At 43.0% G+C, this 16,605-nt stretch overlaps 1 protein-coding gene across 1 annotated transcript in view; it reads left to right on the top strand.

Annotated features, from left to right (window-relative positions):
- The first annotated feature begins 598 nt into the window (after nucleotides 1-598).
- The window catches only part of LOC110488254 (zinc finger protein 516), a 36,254-nt gene continuing 20,247 nt past the window's right edge, over nucleotides 599-16,605 (top strand). Inside the window, exon 1 of the mRNA XM_036971342.1 lies at nucleotides 599-1,186. The gene's annotated coding sequence lies outside the window, so the exon portion shown is untranslated. The remainder of the gene's footprint in view (nucleotides 1,187-16,605) is intronic.

Below are 16,605 nucleotides of genomic sequence, written 5' to 3'. Positions count from 1 at the left end.
TACAGAGTAATCATTGATGAAAATCTGCTCCAGAGCGCTCAGGACCTCAGACTGAGGGCGAAGGTTCACCTTCCAACAGGACAATGACCATAAGCACACAGCCAAGACAACGCATGTGTGGCTTCGGGACAAGTCTCAATGTCCTTGAGTAGCCGAGCCAGAGCCCGGACTTGAGCCCGATCGAACATCTCTGGAGAGACTTGAAAATAGCTGTGCATCAACGCTCCCCATCCAACCTGACAGACCTTGAGAGGATCTGCAGAGAAGAATGAGAGAAACTCCCTAAATACAGGTGTGCCAAGGTTGTAGCACCATACCCAAGAAGACTCGAGGCTGTAATCACTGCTAATTTAATCCGTTTTAGAATAAGGCTGTAAGGTAACAAAATGTGGAAAAAGTCAAGGGGTCTAAATACTTTACGAATGCACTGTATAGGCTTGATGTGAGTTGTTACTGTGTTACGTGAGTCTGAGTATTTAACCTACTTTATTACACATAAAAAACAGAGTCACAGTGGAGGAGGCGTCACTTAGACATCTTCACTTTGATGCATGCCATCGATGCACAGCATCTAATTTACTCTGCCCTTGGGCTTTAACAACGTACAGGTAGGTAAGAGAACGCTTGTAGGCAAACTACATTTACAAGCGTTATTTTTTTATTTTTTGGCGGTGGATGTCCGTGTGCAGGCAGTGTGCAGGGATTATTTCAACAGCCAAATCAGATTAAGAAATTACATCAAATATAGCCTATTGTTTTCACGACATGTTTTTGTATCTAGGCTACAGAAACTGCGGTCTGCTGGAAACACAGGGCGGAGCTTTAGCGCCTACTTTTTTTGTTTTGATGCATTTTTGTCTGGAAGCCTATTGCTTGTAGTCTGTCGAGTACTAAGCCGATTCTATTTCAAGGGTAGCGAGTCGAAACGGGACATCGAGACCATGATTAAACGACCCGACGGAAACTTTGCACTCTGGGCACATTGAGAGCAGTAAGAAATCACGCCAGGAATTCATCGGGGAGCAAGCAGTAAACTATAAACATGTAATTGGAGGACTGTTCCCGATAAAATATTTTGACAACTTTCTACGGATGCATGCTACTGTCATCGTGTTTTAAAAAAAATATTTGCTGAAGTGTGTAGTTAGGCTACTGGAGGACACAACAAATTCGTTTAGGTCTTGAGGTAAGGTACTTTTTTAAAACCTATTTTCCTACTGTATAAAATAAACGACAGTTCATATGCAAATATTTGCCATTGTTTTAATGATTGCTTTCCATGGTGCCACCAAAACGTTTGAGGAGGACAGTGCATTGTGGTGAAGAGGAGAGGGGATAAACAGTCCGTCAATGGTTAATTAATTCACAGTGCGAATGTAGCGTTCAACAGGCAGGTTAGAATGCTCTATAATATCAAGATCTATAAGGTCTATTTTGGGCTACACTTGACTAGATTAGAGACATAGAGTTTCATTTTTTTCTTGGCATCTCAAGATAACGAAAAACAGGCTCACTCAGCTGGCACACAATTGCTTTCCATTGGTTTCTTTCTGTAGACCTATCTTATCCTTTTCACACGTATCTTTCTTTCTCTTTCCATTCCTAAGGCAGACTATTGGTGCTATCATTGTCAGTGCAAACTTGTGTTTGTGAGGGGCCCTAACAAAAGAGACAAGGCGTCTATTGTACAGGATCAGCAGCAGATTACTAGAATTCCTTTTCTCTCCACTCGCTCAATGGCCTCTTAGTCTACTCCATCTGGACTGCCTAAAAACCCACACTGGCAGTGGCAATAATATTTGTATGCCTTTGTCATTCTTCAGCCGTTGCTCCTGTTCAACCTTCTCACCACAGTATGTTGGAGACCTATAGAGAAGATATGGACAGTTAGGCAATAGACAGTTAGACCATCTCCATCCTGAGTTGTATTTCTGTATTGCAGATGTGTATCCACACAACATGCTGTGGAACTGTAGGCCAGGGACACAAAAACCCCGCAATCAAATCTTAAGTCTTGTCAAATAAAAATGGTTTGGATGACTTGCCTCCTGGATAGGCCTAGACTTTGAAAGAAAGCATATGAGTGTAGGCCTGACGCAGTCGAAATCAAGCTTGGCAGAATGGGATCTGATGTTTAGAGGTCTGTAATAGTAATGATGTGTAGATGGAAAGATATCTGTAGATGAATCTGGATGGTTGAAAAGACACAGACAGACAGACAGACAGACAGACAGACAGACAGACAGACAGACTATCTCCCGGCCATCAGACTGTTAAAATAGTCACCACAAGCCAGCCTGCCCTGAACTTAGTCACTGTTACTAGCTGGCTGCCACCCGGTACTCTACCATGCACCTTACATAGTCATTGAACACTGGTCACTTTAATAATGTTTACATACTGTTTTACCCACTTCTTATGTATATACTTATTCTAGTCAAGGCTCATCCTTAATAACTACTGCTGTACACACCATTTCTATTAATATACTGTCCATAATGTCTATACACAACATCATATACATAGACTCAGCAAAAAAAGAAACGTCCTCTCACTGTCAACTGAGTTTATTTTCAGCAAACTTAACGTGTAAATATTTTTGCAAACATAAGATTCAACAACTGAGACATAAACTGAACAAGTTCCACAGACATGTGGCTAACAGCAATGGATAAATGTGTCCCTGAACAAAGGGGGGGTCAAAATCAAAAGTAACAGTCAGTATCTGGTGTGGCCACCAGCTGTGTTAAGTACTGCAGTGTATCTCCTCCTCATGAACTGCACCAGATTTGCCAGTTCTTGCTGTGAGATGTTACCCCACTCTTCCACCAAGGCACCTGCAAGTTGCCGGACATTTCTGAGAGGAATGGCCCTAGCCCTCACCCTCTGATCCAACAGGTCCCAGACGTGCTCAATGGGATTGAGATCTGGGCTCTTCGCTGTTCATAGCAGAACACTGACATTCCTGTCTTGCAGGAAATCACGCACAGAACAAGCAGTATGGCTGGTGGCATTGTCATGCTGAAGGGTCATGTCAGTATGAGCCTGCAGGAAGGGTACCACATAGGGAGGAGGATGTCTTCCCTGTAACGCACAGCGTTAAGATTGCCTGCAATGACAACAAGCTCAGTCCGATGATGCTGTGACACACCGCCCCAGACCATGACGAACCCTCCACCTCCAAATTGATCCAGAGTACAGGCCTCGATGTAATGCTCATTCCTTTGACGATAAACGTGAATCCAATCATCACCTCTGGTGAGACAAAACCGCGACTCGTCAGTGAAGAGCACTTTTTTCCAGTCCTGTCTGATCCAGCGACGGTTTGTGCCCACAGGCGACGTTGTTTCCGGTGATGTCTGGTGAGGACCTGCCTCACAACAGGCCTACAAGTCCTCAGTTCAGCCTCTCTCAGCCTATTGTGGACAGTCTGAGCACTGATGGTGGGATTGTGAGTTCCTGGTGTAACTCGGACAGTTGTTGTTGCCATCCTGTACCTGTCCCGCAGGTGTAATGTTTGGATGTACCGATCCTGTGCAGGTGTTGTTACACATGGTCTGCCACTGCGAGGAAGATCAGCTGTCTGTCCTGTCTCACTGTAGCGCTGTCTCAGGCGTCTCACAGTACGCACATTGCAATTTATTGCCCTGGCCACATCTGCAGTCCTCATGCCTCCTTAGAGGACGCCTATGGCACGTTCACGCAGATGAGCAAGGACCCTTCTTTTGGTGCTTTTCAGAGTCAGTAGAAAGGCCTCTTTAGTGTCCTAAGTTTTCATAACTGTGACCTTAATTGCCTGCCGTCTGTAAGCTGTTAGTGTCTTCAGGTGCATGACTGTTCCACAGGTGCATGTTCATTAATTGTTCATGGTTCATTGAGCAAGCATGGGAAACAGTGTTTAAACCCTTTACAATGAAGATCTGGGAAGTTATTTGGATTTTTACAAATTATCTTTGAAAGACAGGGTCCTAAAAAAGGGATTTATTTTTTTGCTGAGGTTACATATTTATATTCTGGACTCTGACATTGCTCCTTATGATATTTCTTAATTACTTTCTTATTCTTTTTTGGATTTGTTTGTATTGTTAGGTATTTCGCTGCACCTGCGATAACATCTGCAAATATGTGTATGCGATCAATAACATTTTATTTGAATTGACAGACAAAAAGGATAGACAAAGGCAGACAGATATTTTAGACAGACAGATTTAGACCAATATTGTAGGTAGCCATGCTTTCAGATATATAGCTAGCAAGAGATATTCTACTACCACGGCTCCCTATACACACACATACACACACACGCACGCACACACACACACACACACACACACACACACACACACACACACACACACACACACACACACACACACACACACCATCCCCCCATGTGTGGCCAACATGTGGGGAGGTAATCTGCTGCTATTAGGGTAATCTTCTCAGCATGGCCATCAATGGGGAGTATGCTCAGCAACTATCCGGCAGGCAGAGTATCGTCATCCCCGACAAAATTAGGGCCAAGGAAAAATGATTTAATCATACAGATTAAGTGGGAGAGACATGGGGGGGGAGACATGGCGGACAGAAGTTCTTTGTTGAGATTTTTCAGTTATATGGTTTATCTTGAAAAAGTCGTTTTTTAATCATGTAGGAAGGTAGGCTCTTAAAATCATATAGGAAGGTAGGATCTTGGAATCATGGAGAAAGGTAGGATCTTGAAATCATGTAGGAAGGTAGGATCTTGAAATCATGTAGGAAGGTAGGATCTTGAAATTATTGCATTCATGTGTTATTCCCATGATGGGGGTATTCATGACGCTTAGTGCTGTGGTCAATGTATGCTACAGGACAACCTGCTATGCTACAGGACAACCTGCTATGCTACAGGACAACCTGCTATGCTACAGGACAACCTGCTATGGTACAGGACAACCTGCTATGCTACAGGACAACCTGCTATGGCACAGGACAACCTGCTATGGTACAGGACAACCTGCTATGCTACAGGACAACCTGCTATGGAACAGGACAACCTGCTATGGTACAGGACAACCTGCTATGCTACAGGACAACCTGCTATGCTACAGGACAACCTGCTATGCTACAGGACAACCTGCCATGGTACAGAACAACCTGCTATGCTACAGGACAACCTGCTATTGTACAGGACAACCTGCTATGGTACAGGACAACCTGCTATGGTACAGGACAACCTGCTATGCTACAGGACAACCTGCGATGCTACAGGACAACCTGCTATGGTACAGGACAACCTGCTATGGTACAGGACAACCTGCTATGCTACAGGACAACCTGCTATGCTACAGGACAACCTGCTATGGTACAGGACAACCTGCTATGCTACAGGACAACCTGCTATGGTACAGGACAACCTGCTATGCTACAGGACAACTTGCTAAATACCTCATGCAATCTATAGCCTGATAGGAATGGTTAACCACCATCTAAGGCATTATTACTATGCTATATAGAATCTACAGTATACATTTTTACTACGTTTTGAAAAAGATGTAGAAATGTACTGCACTTTACTGTAGGGACAGTTTTATTGAATGACATTCCTCACTTGTCAGGTGCAGGGTACTGTAGTGGCATCCTCAGTAGTATGCAAATACACTGTTTTCACAGCTGCTGTGCCACTGTGGACCACGAACTGAAAAACACTATTCATAGTCAAGAATGACAGTTGAGCATAATATTGTTGAAATGCTTCATACTCAATGTGAGTGTGCTTTTGCTTAAAGTTATTTGTGTGTAAAAGCTGTAGAGGAAATAAGAGTGGCTTTGGTGTGTGTGTGGAGAGTACTCAATTGCAGTAGCTGTGTTTAGAACACACATGCTGGTGTCTGGTGAAGAGCTTGGCTCTGGTCAGTTGGCAATGCCACAGCTGAGAGCAATGTGGGCAGAGGACTCTGTTCTGGCATGGTGTGTGTATTTGTTTGTATCCGGTTAGTGTGTGTGTGTGCATGAGTGAGACATTTAGCTGAATATGCATCTTCTCTTTGAATGTTGGTACTAAACAGAGGATCTACTATCTAACCATCGAGGCTGTTCGTGTGACTGTCTTGCCAGCATACAGTATGCCTACTGTCCCTGTTTTTGGCTTTGTAATTTGAGGATAGTTTGAGCATAACCATGCTTCAATTTGACTTTACCAGGCAAGTCAGTTAAGAACAAATTCTTATTTTCAATGACGGTCTAGGAACAGTGGGTTAACTGCCTGTTCAGGGGCAGAACGACAGATTTGTACCTTGTCAGCTCGGGGGTTTGAATTTACAACCTTCCGGTTACTAGTCCAAATGAAGAGCAATCAATCAGGCTAAACAAATAACAAATGGGTTTGAACAAAATGTATATACAGTACACAACAGCACTTAGGGGCCAATATTAGGCATCTTTAATAAAACATTTTCACTAAAGTCTCCCACTCTATACAGATGGGAAACATGTTGCCTGATTCGTGAATGGATATACAGTACCAGTCAAAAGTTTGGACATAACTACTCATTCCAGGGTTTTTCTTTATTTCTACTATTTTCTACATTGTAGAATAATAGTGAAGACATCAAAACGATGAAATAACACATGTGTTATCATGTGGTAACGAAAAAAAGTGTTCAACAAATCAAAATATATTTTACATTTTGGATTCTTCAAAGTAGCCACCCTTTGCCTTGTTTTCATTGACCTGGCCAAGGCTTTCGATTCTGTCAATCACCACATCCTCATCGACAGAATCGATAGCCTTGGTTTCTCAAATGACTGCCTCGCCTGGCTCACCAACTGCTTCTCTGGTAGAGTTCAGTGTGTCAAATCGGAGGGCCTGTTGTCCGGGCCTCTGGCAGTCTCTATGGGGGTGTCACAGTGTTCAATTCTTGGGCCGACTGTCTTCTCTGAATACATCAATGATGTTGCTCTTGCTGCTGGTGAGTCTGATCCACCTCTACCCAGACGACACCATTCTGTATACTTCTGGCCCTTCTTTGGACACTGTGTTAACAACCCTCCAGACAAGCTTCAATGCCATACAACTCTCCTTCCGTGGCCTCCAACTGCTCTTAAATACAAGTAAAACTAAACGCATGCTCTTCAACCGATCGCTGCCTGCACCTGCCCGCCCATCCAGCATCACTACTCTGGATGGTTCTGACTTAGAATATGTGGACAACTACAAACACCTAGGTGTCTGGTTAAACTGTAAACTCTCCTTCCATACCCACATCAAACATCTCCAATCCAAAGTTAAATCTAGAATTGGCTTCCTATTTCGCTACAAAGTATCCTTCACTCATGCTGCCAAACATACCCTCGTAAAACTGACCATCCTACCAATCCTCTACTTCGGCAATGTCATTTACAAAATAGCCTCCAATACCCTACTCAATAAATTGGATGCAATCTATCACAGTGCCATCCGTTTTGTCACCAAAGCCCCATATACTACCCACCACTGCGACCTGTACACTCTCGTTGGCTGGCCCTCGCTTCATACTCGTCACCAAACCCACTGGCTCCAGGTCATCTACAAGACCCTGCTAGGTAAAGTCCCCCCTTATCTCAGCTCGCTGGTCATCATAGCAGCACCCACCTGTGGCACGCGCTCCAGCAGGTATATCTCTCTGGTCACCCCCAAAACCAATTATTCCTTTGGCCACCTCTCCTTCCAGTTCTCTGCTGCCAATGACTGGAACAAACTACAAAAATCTCTGAAACTGGAAACACTTATCTCCCTCACTAGCTTTAAGCACCAGCTGTCAGAGCAGCTCACAGATTACTGCACCTGTACATAGCCCATCTATAATTTAGCCCAAACATAATGTAGCCCAAACAACTACCTCTTCCCCTACTGTATATATTTAGCTCTTTTGCACCCCATTATTTTTCATTTCTACTTGCACATTCTTCCACTGCAAATCTACCATTCCAGTGTTTTACTTGCTATATTGTATTTACTTCGCCACCATGGCCTTATCTCCATCTCACCATCACCATATCACCATCTCACCTCATTTGCTCACATCGTATATAGACTTATTTTTTCTACTGTATTATTGACTGCATGTTTGTTTTACTCCGTGTACAACTCTGTGTTGTTGTATGTGTCAAACTGCTTTGCTTTACTTGGCCAGGTTGCAATTGTAAATGAGAACTTGTTCTCAACTTGCCTACCTGGTTAAATAAATGTGAAATAAAAAAATAAACAGCTTTGCACACTCTGGGAATTCCCTCAACCAGCATCATGAGATAGTCACCTGGAATGCATTTCAATTAAATTAATTTGTGGAATTTCATCCTTCTAAATGCGTTTGAGACAATCAGATGTGTTGTGACAAGGTAGGGGTGGTATACAGAAGATAACCCTATTTGTTAAGACCAAGTCCATATTATGGCAAGAACAGCTCAAATAAGCAAAGATAAATGACAGTCCATTACTTTAAGACATGAAGATCAGTCAATGCAGAAAATGTAAAGAACTTTGAAAAATACACTTTGAAAGAACTTTTGCAAAAACCATCAAGAGCTATGATGAAACTGGCTCTCATGAGGACCGCCACAGGAAAGGAAGACCCAAAGTTACCTCTGATGCAGAGGATATCTTTATTAGAGTTTCCAGCCTCATTGCAGCCCAAATAAATGCTTTACAGAGTTCAGGTAACAGACACATCTCTACATCAACTGTTCAGAGGAGACTGCGGGAATCAGGCCTTCGTGGTCGAATTGCTACAAAGAAACCATTACTAAAGGACACCAAAAAGAAACACTAGCAATGGACATTGGACCGGTGGAAGTCCAAATTTGAGATTTTTGGTTCCAACTGTGTCTTTGTGAGACGCAGAGTAGGTGGACCAATGATCTCTGCATGTGTGGTTCCCACAGTGAAGCTTGGAGGAGGAGGTGTGGGGGTGCTTTGCTGGTGACACTGTCAGTGATTTATTTAGAATTCAAGGCACACTGAACCATAATTGGCTACCACAGCATTCTACAGCCACCCCATCTGGTTTGGGCTTAGTGGGACTATCATTTGTTTTTCAACAGGACAATGACCCAACACACCTCCAGGCCGTGTAAGGGTTATTTGTCCAAGAAGAAGAGTGATGGAATGCTGCATCAGATGACCTGGCCTCCAACAATCCCCCGACATCAACCCAATTGAGATGGTTTGGGATGAGTTGGACCGCAGAGTGATGGAAAAGCAACCAACAAGTGCTCAGCATATGAGGGAACTCCTTCAAGACTGTTGGAAAAGCATTCCAGGTGAAGCTGGTTGAGAGAATGCCAAGAGTGTGCAAAGCTGTCATCAAGGCAAAGGGTGGCTACTTTGAAAAAGCTCAAATATAAAATATATTTAGATTTGTTTAACACTTTTTTTGGTTACTACAAACTATTTCATAGTTTTGATGTCTTCACCATTATTCTACAATGTGTGTCCAAACTTTTGACTGGTAATGTAGGTGCCAATGTGTTTTTCCATGTGTTTATTCCACAAATTAGGCCTATTCATTCAAGTAAACTACATTGGCAGACATTTTGGGACTATATGAAGAATTCAAATTCTATAAATAAATACAACGTTTTTGGGTGGAGTTTTCCTTTAGTTATTGATCTGCTGGGAAAACTCATACTCCCATGGTTCTTCACTCTCCTCTCACTCTTGCTGTAGTAGTGACCCCTTAAATTCATTGTCTTCCGAAAGGTGGCGTCACTCCTACGTGACGCTAGTACTTCAAATGACCTGTCTTGTGGGATTGGAACTCATTAGTGCTCGGAATTGCCAGGGACCTTACGATACGATATTATCACAATACTTATGTGCCAATAAAATATGCGATGCTCGCGATTCTATATTAATTTGCGATTCGATACTGGGATTTTATTGCTATTCGATGTTCCAAACATCGAGAGAGCGCCATGAGAAAATTAGTTTTGTTCAGTCATGGAAATAAAAGCGCTGGACACAAATTGGCTCTCTATTTAAAGTGAAGATGGAGAACAAGCTATAATGGAGAAAATACTGGAGTCTTATTTCAGGCATTGGTATTGTCAAAACAATACAAGATGAAATATTGTCAAAAATGATATTCCGATATGTAACTGTATCGATTTTCCCACGATCACTCGAACTCATCCTGAAATCTTTGTATTCCAGAGTGTCCGCCATTCAAAAATGAAAACATAGTTACTAATTTGTGATATCATGTCACGTATACTCCCTCTCAGGCCTCTAGGTCATCAGGCTGCTGATTATCCCGCACACCTTTCACCATCGTCTTGCGCACCTGCACCTCATGACACTCACCTGGACTGCATCACCTCCTTGATTATCTTCACATTAACTGTCACTCCCCTTGGTTCTTTCCTCAGGTGTTTTTATGTCGGTGTGTTGTTTGTGTTTCGTGTTCCTTGTTTATTTTATTTATTAAAACACTCACTCCATGAACTTGCTTCCCGACTCTCAGCGCACTCATTACAGAAAAACACCTCACCTAAAGGAAGCGTTCGGGTCCGAACTGCTACAGGCTCTCATACCTCAACCAGATCACCAGGCTTCCCTGCTTCAGGCTCTCATACCTCAACCAGATCACCAGACTTCCCTGCTACAGGCTCTCATACCTCAACCAGATCACCAGGCTTCCCTGCTTCAGGCTCTCATACCTCAACCAGATCACCAGGCTTCCCTGCTTCAGGCTCTCATACCTCAACCAGATCACCAGGCTTCCCTGCTTCAGGCTCTCATACCTCAACCAGATCACCAGACTTCCCTGCTACAGGCTCTCATACCTCAACCAGATCACCAGGCTTCCCTGCTTCAGGCTCTCATACCTCAACCAGATCACCAGGCTTCCCTGCTACATGCTCTCATACCTCAACCAGATCACCAGGCTTCCCTGCTACAGGCTCTCGTACCTCAACCAGATCACCAGGCTTCCCTGCTACAGGCTCTCATACCTCAACCAGATCACCAGGCTTCCCTGCTTCAGGCTCTCATACCTCAACCAGGCTTCCCTGCTACATGCTCTCATACCTCAACCAGATCACCAGGCTTCCCTGCTTCAGGCTCTCATACCTCAACCAGATCACCAGACTTCCCTGCTACATGCTCTCATACCTCAACCAGATCACCAGGCTTCCCTGCTACAGGCTCTCATACCTCAACCAGATCACCAGGCTTCCCTGCTACAGGCTCTCATACCTCAACCAGATCACCAGGCTTCCCTGCTTCAGGCTCTCATACCTCAACCAGATCACCAGGCTTCCCTGCTACATGCTCTCATACCTCAACCAGATTACCAGGCTTCCCTGCTACAGGCTCTCATACCTCAACCAGATCACCAGGCTTCCCTGCTACAGGCTCTCATACCTCAACCAGATCACCAGGCTTCCCTGCTACAGGCTCTCATACCTCAACCAGATCACCAGGCTTCCCTGCTTCAGGCTCTCATACCTCAACCAGGCTTCCATGCTACATGCTCTCATACCTCAACCAGATCACCAGGCTTCCCTGCTACAGGCTCTCATACCTCAGCCAGATCACCAGGCTTCCCTGCGTCAGGCTCTCATGCCTCAGCCGGCACGTCGGGCTTTCATGCCTTAGCTGGACCGCCAGGCTCCCCTGCTTCCACCAGCTTGTCAGGTTCTCATACCTCAACCGGATCGCCAGACTCCCCTGCCTCAACTGATTTGTCAGGTTCCCGCGCCCCAGTTGACTCCACAAGTTCCCGTGCCTCAGCTGGCGTGACAGGTTCTCGCACATCAGCAGGTGTGACCGGTCCACTCCTGATCCCCGGGTTCATCCCCTTTGAAGGCATCTTGTGGCTGGTGAGGGGGTACTGTCACGTATACTCCCTCTCTGGACTCTAGGGCATCAGACTGCTGATTATCACACACACCTGTCACCATCGTCTTGCGCACCTGCACCTCATGACACTCACCTGGACTGCATAACCTCCTTGATTATCTTCCCATTAACTGTCACTCCCCTTGGTTCTTTCCTCAGGTGTTTTCATGTCGGTGCATTGTTTGTGTTTTGTGTTCATTGTTTATTTTATTTAAAACACTCATTCCCTGAACTTGCTTCCTGACTCTCAGGGCACTCGTTGCATATCACTGCGCTCTCGCATGACTCTCCATAAAATAGGCAGAATTACTAGCTAAATTATTACAAACTTTGTGACCGTGATTTAATAGTTTGCAATTGTGAGAAAATAGCCACCGTCTTGTTTTTATCTCCTGCAAAACTTACTTGACCAGCTGCTTACCTAACTATTGTAGCTAGCATACTGACATAGCTGACTAGCTAGCTATCTCTGCATAAACATTTCTTAGCCTTTTTAAATTAACCTAAAGTTGTAGACTTGCGGCCCAAAATTTAAGAGGAACTGTTATCAGAAATCAGTCTGTTTCATGTTTCCCCGTGATCGCTAACGTTGCTTTATATCGTTGGGTAGGCTGAGCACAACAGCTGACTCGGGAAGCTACTGCAATGAGTCGCTGCAGAATAGCTCATTCCTGAACACATAATAAAGAATTAGCACTACTACAGTATCTTGCCAATTAGCTTTTTTTGGAAGATTCAACAATGTGTGTTAAGCACTAAGTTAGTAGCGGGTTGGTCAGCAGCATCATTTCACTCACTGGCGCAGATAGCAAGCTAATGTTGTAAAAATGTATGCTAGCTTTGGTACCAATAGTCAAATCATTGAAGCAAAATAATCCTTAGCTAGATGTAAAATGGTGTGACTTCCTCACAAAAAACACATCAACGTTATTTAAAAATGTTTTAATCTTAAATTAATTCTGATGGTTTTGAGGGAGAAATCACATTTTATTGGTCACATATACATGGTTAGCAGATGTTATTGCAAGTGGAGCTAAATGCTTATGCTTCTAGTTCTGACAGTGCAGCAATATCTAACAAGTAATCTAACAATTTACACAACTATATAATACACGCAAATCTAAATAAAGGGATGGAATAGGAATATGTACAAATAAATATATGGATGAGCAATGACCGAGTGGCATAGGCAAGATGCAATAGGTGGTATAACATACAGTATATACATATGGGATGAGAATTGCAATATATGTAAACCTCATTATTAAAGTGCCATTTATAAAGTAACTAACTATTTGTTAGCTGCAACGCAGGACATTTTAAACTTATAGTGTATTTTAGGTTTAAAAAGTCTTCTGAAGTTTGTAATTTCCACTTTGAAATTTCTAACTTAATTTACCCTTATGGAAAATGTATCAACCCCTACAAAAATGTCTATTAATTATAATCCACAAAAAAATTATGACATTTTCCTGTTGCTGCAGGATTATTTTCATGCTAAGGCAAACTGCTAAGGCAAACTGTATTAAGATCTCACATCTGTAGGGGAAACATTGTTCATTTGTCCAGATGGGAGATGAGGAGGTAAGGCAGACCCAGATCCCTTCTGTTTAGCCCTCTGAGACGGGGAGAAGGAGACATGATTAGATGGGTCTCAGGGTGTCCGGTTACCTATAGCCTATACTGTAGTCTCCCAATGAGGCGGTGTTGAGATGCTGCACCACCTCAGGGAACCTGATCCTGATTCTGCCAGCTGTCATTAGTTGCACACAGGAAATGAGGACATATTGGATAGCACTTCATTAGAATGGTCCCTCACAGATGATGTCTAGATGCTCAAACTGTCAACAAACAATGTATTTTTTTTTAAAGCAAGGGAGACCAAGGCACTCTTCATATCATTCAAATGCCTTTATTTGTATGGAATGTTCAATGGAACAAAGATGAAAAACTCTGACTTGTTCCGGCAGCTTGGCCTTCGTCAGGGGGTACACAGATGTATGTTGTACTCCCTGACCAAAGAGCACCTTCTATTTACAAAATGCCTACCATTGTGTACCCTAGCAGTGCCCTAGTGCTTCCCTTCCTTAGGTTTTCTACAAACTATCGGTTTCATTTAGTGATTGATAGACTGCAAATTATTTCATGATAGGCCTAATTACTTGTTAAAAACAGTCTAACTACTGACTAAGTACTGTTTGTTGTGGAAGGTGGTGATAGACTGGGTGGTGATATAATTGTTTTTAAGGGGGAATTTGTCTGTAGAAAAAAAATTCAGATATGGCCTTTTATCCTATTTGAAAGACTCCTGTCCTACATATCGACAATAGGATTTCATGGTTTGGTTTATTTCAAGTTGAATTCACATTTGTTGACAACTCAATCCAATGGCAACCAAAATTGGATGTTAATCTGTTGTCTATGTGGGTAGTTACTTTCTGGATAAAGTTACATAATGGTGATAGCGTAGATGTAGCCTACACAGCCTTAGGCGATATGTTTTACCGGCTTTAGACTGCGTGCCTTTCATTTCAGAATTATATAAGCTTCCCTTACTCTACTCTTTCTATGACGGAGATGCATCCGGAAATATTGTGCCTATTGCCAGGCTATACGATACTAGGATTATCACCATGTTTTAGCACCGTTTCAGAATCAAGCTCCACCAATTTCACCTACAATTGTATCAATCAGCACATTGACACTTCTTCTACTTAAAGTATACCATCAGCAAATTGATACTTATTGTAATCTCTGTGTAATGACACTATCATTGTTTGAGCTACAAAACATTAGCCTGCCAGGCTACCACTAATTACATGTGAAAGATGTGCTGTCTGGGAAATTAGATGGACTTGGATGAGATGGATCATATGTATTGGACATGTTGAATGTAATTCTTTAGATGCTCTCACTTGGGTATTTAACCCTTGTGTCGTTCCAGATTATTTTATACACTGCGCTTGACAGAGAGACAGACAGAGGGTTGGATGGAGAGAGAGAGTCTGAGCTGACTTTACCATGATAATCTAATCCCTGTCGAGAGTGCTTTTTTTAGAGAGCAAGTTAATGCTACCGGATTATACTCCTGGGTCCCCCACACCAACCAATCCAGGCTGCAGAGATAGAGAGAGAGGTCTGTGCTCCGCTGTCAGGCCCACCAGGAAAATAGAAGAAACGCCACCTCATATACACAACATCCTGGAATGGCTCAAAATCGTGCCTTAAACTCACGTAGGGGAGCTATACAATGCGTTTGGAAAGTATTCAGACCCCTTTCGTTTTCCCACATTTTGTTATGTTACAGCCTTGTTCTAAAATGGATTCAATCTACACACAGTATCCCATTAAAATGTATGTTGTTCTGTCCTTGAGCTGTTCTTGTCTATTGATGTTCTGTATTATGTCATTCTGTATGTTTCATGTTTTGTGTGGACCCCAGGAAGAGTAGCTTTTTGACAAAAGCTAAAGGGGATCCTAGTAAAATACCAAAATACAACGTAGTGAAAACAGGTTTTTAGTAATATTTGCAAATGTATTAAATATAAAAACAGAAATATTTGATTTACATACAGTGAGGGAAAAAAGTATTTGATCCCCTGCTGATTTTGTAAATTTGCCCACGGACAAAGAAATGATCAGTCTATAATTTTAACGGTAAATTTATTTGAACATTGAGAGACAGAATAACAACAAAAAAATCCATACAAACACATGTCAAAAATGTCATAAATTGATTTGCATTTTAATTATGTCATGTATTGTCATGTTGTGTCTTGTTTCTGTCCTTTCTCTTCACCCTGTCTCCCTCTGCTGGTCGTACTAGGTTACCTTTTCTTCCCCTCTTTCTCCCAGCTGTTCCTTGTCTTCTCTGACTACCTCGTTCACCCCTTTTCCCACCTGTTCCCTTTTTCCCTCTGATTAGGTCTCTATATCTCTCGCTGTTTCTGCTTCTGTCTTTGTCGGATTCTCGTTTGTGTTACTCATGCCTGAACCAGACTATCGTCATGTTTGCTGCAACCTTGTCCTGTCCTGTCGGAATCTGCCGGTCCATCTGAGCCTACGTATGTTTCGTTATTAAAGAAACTCTGTTTACGTTAATTCGCTTTTGGGTCCTCATTTACGCACCTTAACAAATTAGGGAAATACGTATTTGACCCCTCTCAATCAGAAAGATTTCTGGCTCCTAGGTGTCTTTTATACAGGTAACGAGCTGAGATTAGGAGCACACTCTTAAAGGGAGTGCTCCTAATCTCAGTTTGTTACCTGTATAAAAGACACCTAGGAGCCAGAAATCTTCAATCGATCAGATTCCAAACTCTCCACCATGGCCAAGACCAAAGAGCTCTCCAAGGATGTCAGGGACAAGATTGTAGAGCTACACAAGGCTGGAATGGGCTACAAGACCATCGCCAAGCAGCTTTGTGAGAAGGTGACAACAGTTGGTGCGATTATTTGAAAATGGAAGAAACACAAAAGAACTGTCAATCTCCCTCGGCCTGGGGCTCCATGCAAGATCTCACCTCGTGGAGTTGCAATGATCATGAGAACGGTGAGGAATCAGCCCAGAGCTACACGGGAGGATCTTGTCAATGATCTCAAGGCAGCTGGGACCATAGTCACCAAGAAAACAATTGGTAACACACTACGCCGTGAAGGACTGAAATCCTGCAGCGCCCGCAAGGTCCCCGTGCTCAAGAAAGCACATATACATGCCCGTCTGAAGTTTGCCAATGAACATCTGA

Source organism: Oncorhynchus mykiss, chromosome 32 (genome assembly GCF_013265735.2).
Source record: "Oncorhynchus mykiss isolate Arlee chromosome 32, USDA_OmykA_1.1, whole genome shotgun sequence".
NCBI classification, from domain to species: domain Eukaryota; kingdom Metazoa; phylum Chordata; class Actinopteri; order Salmoniformes; family Salmonidae; genus Oncorhynchus; species Oncorhynchus mykiss.
The sequence above is the reverse complement of the archived record's forward strand: the minus strand, read 5'-3'. Positions and strand labels throughout refer to the sequence as shown.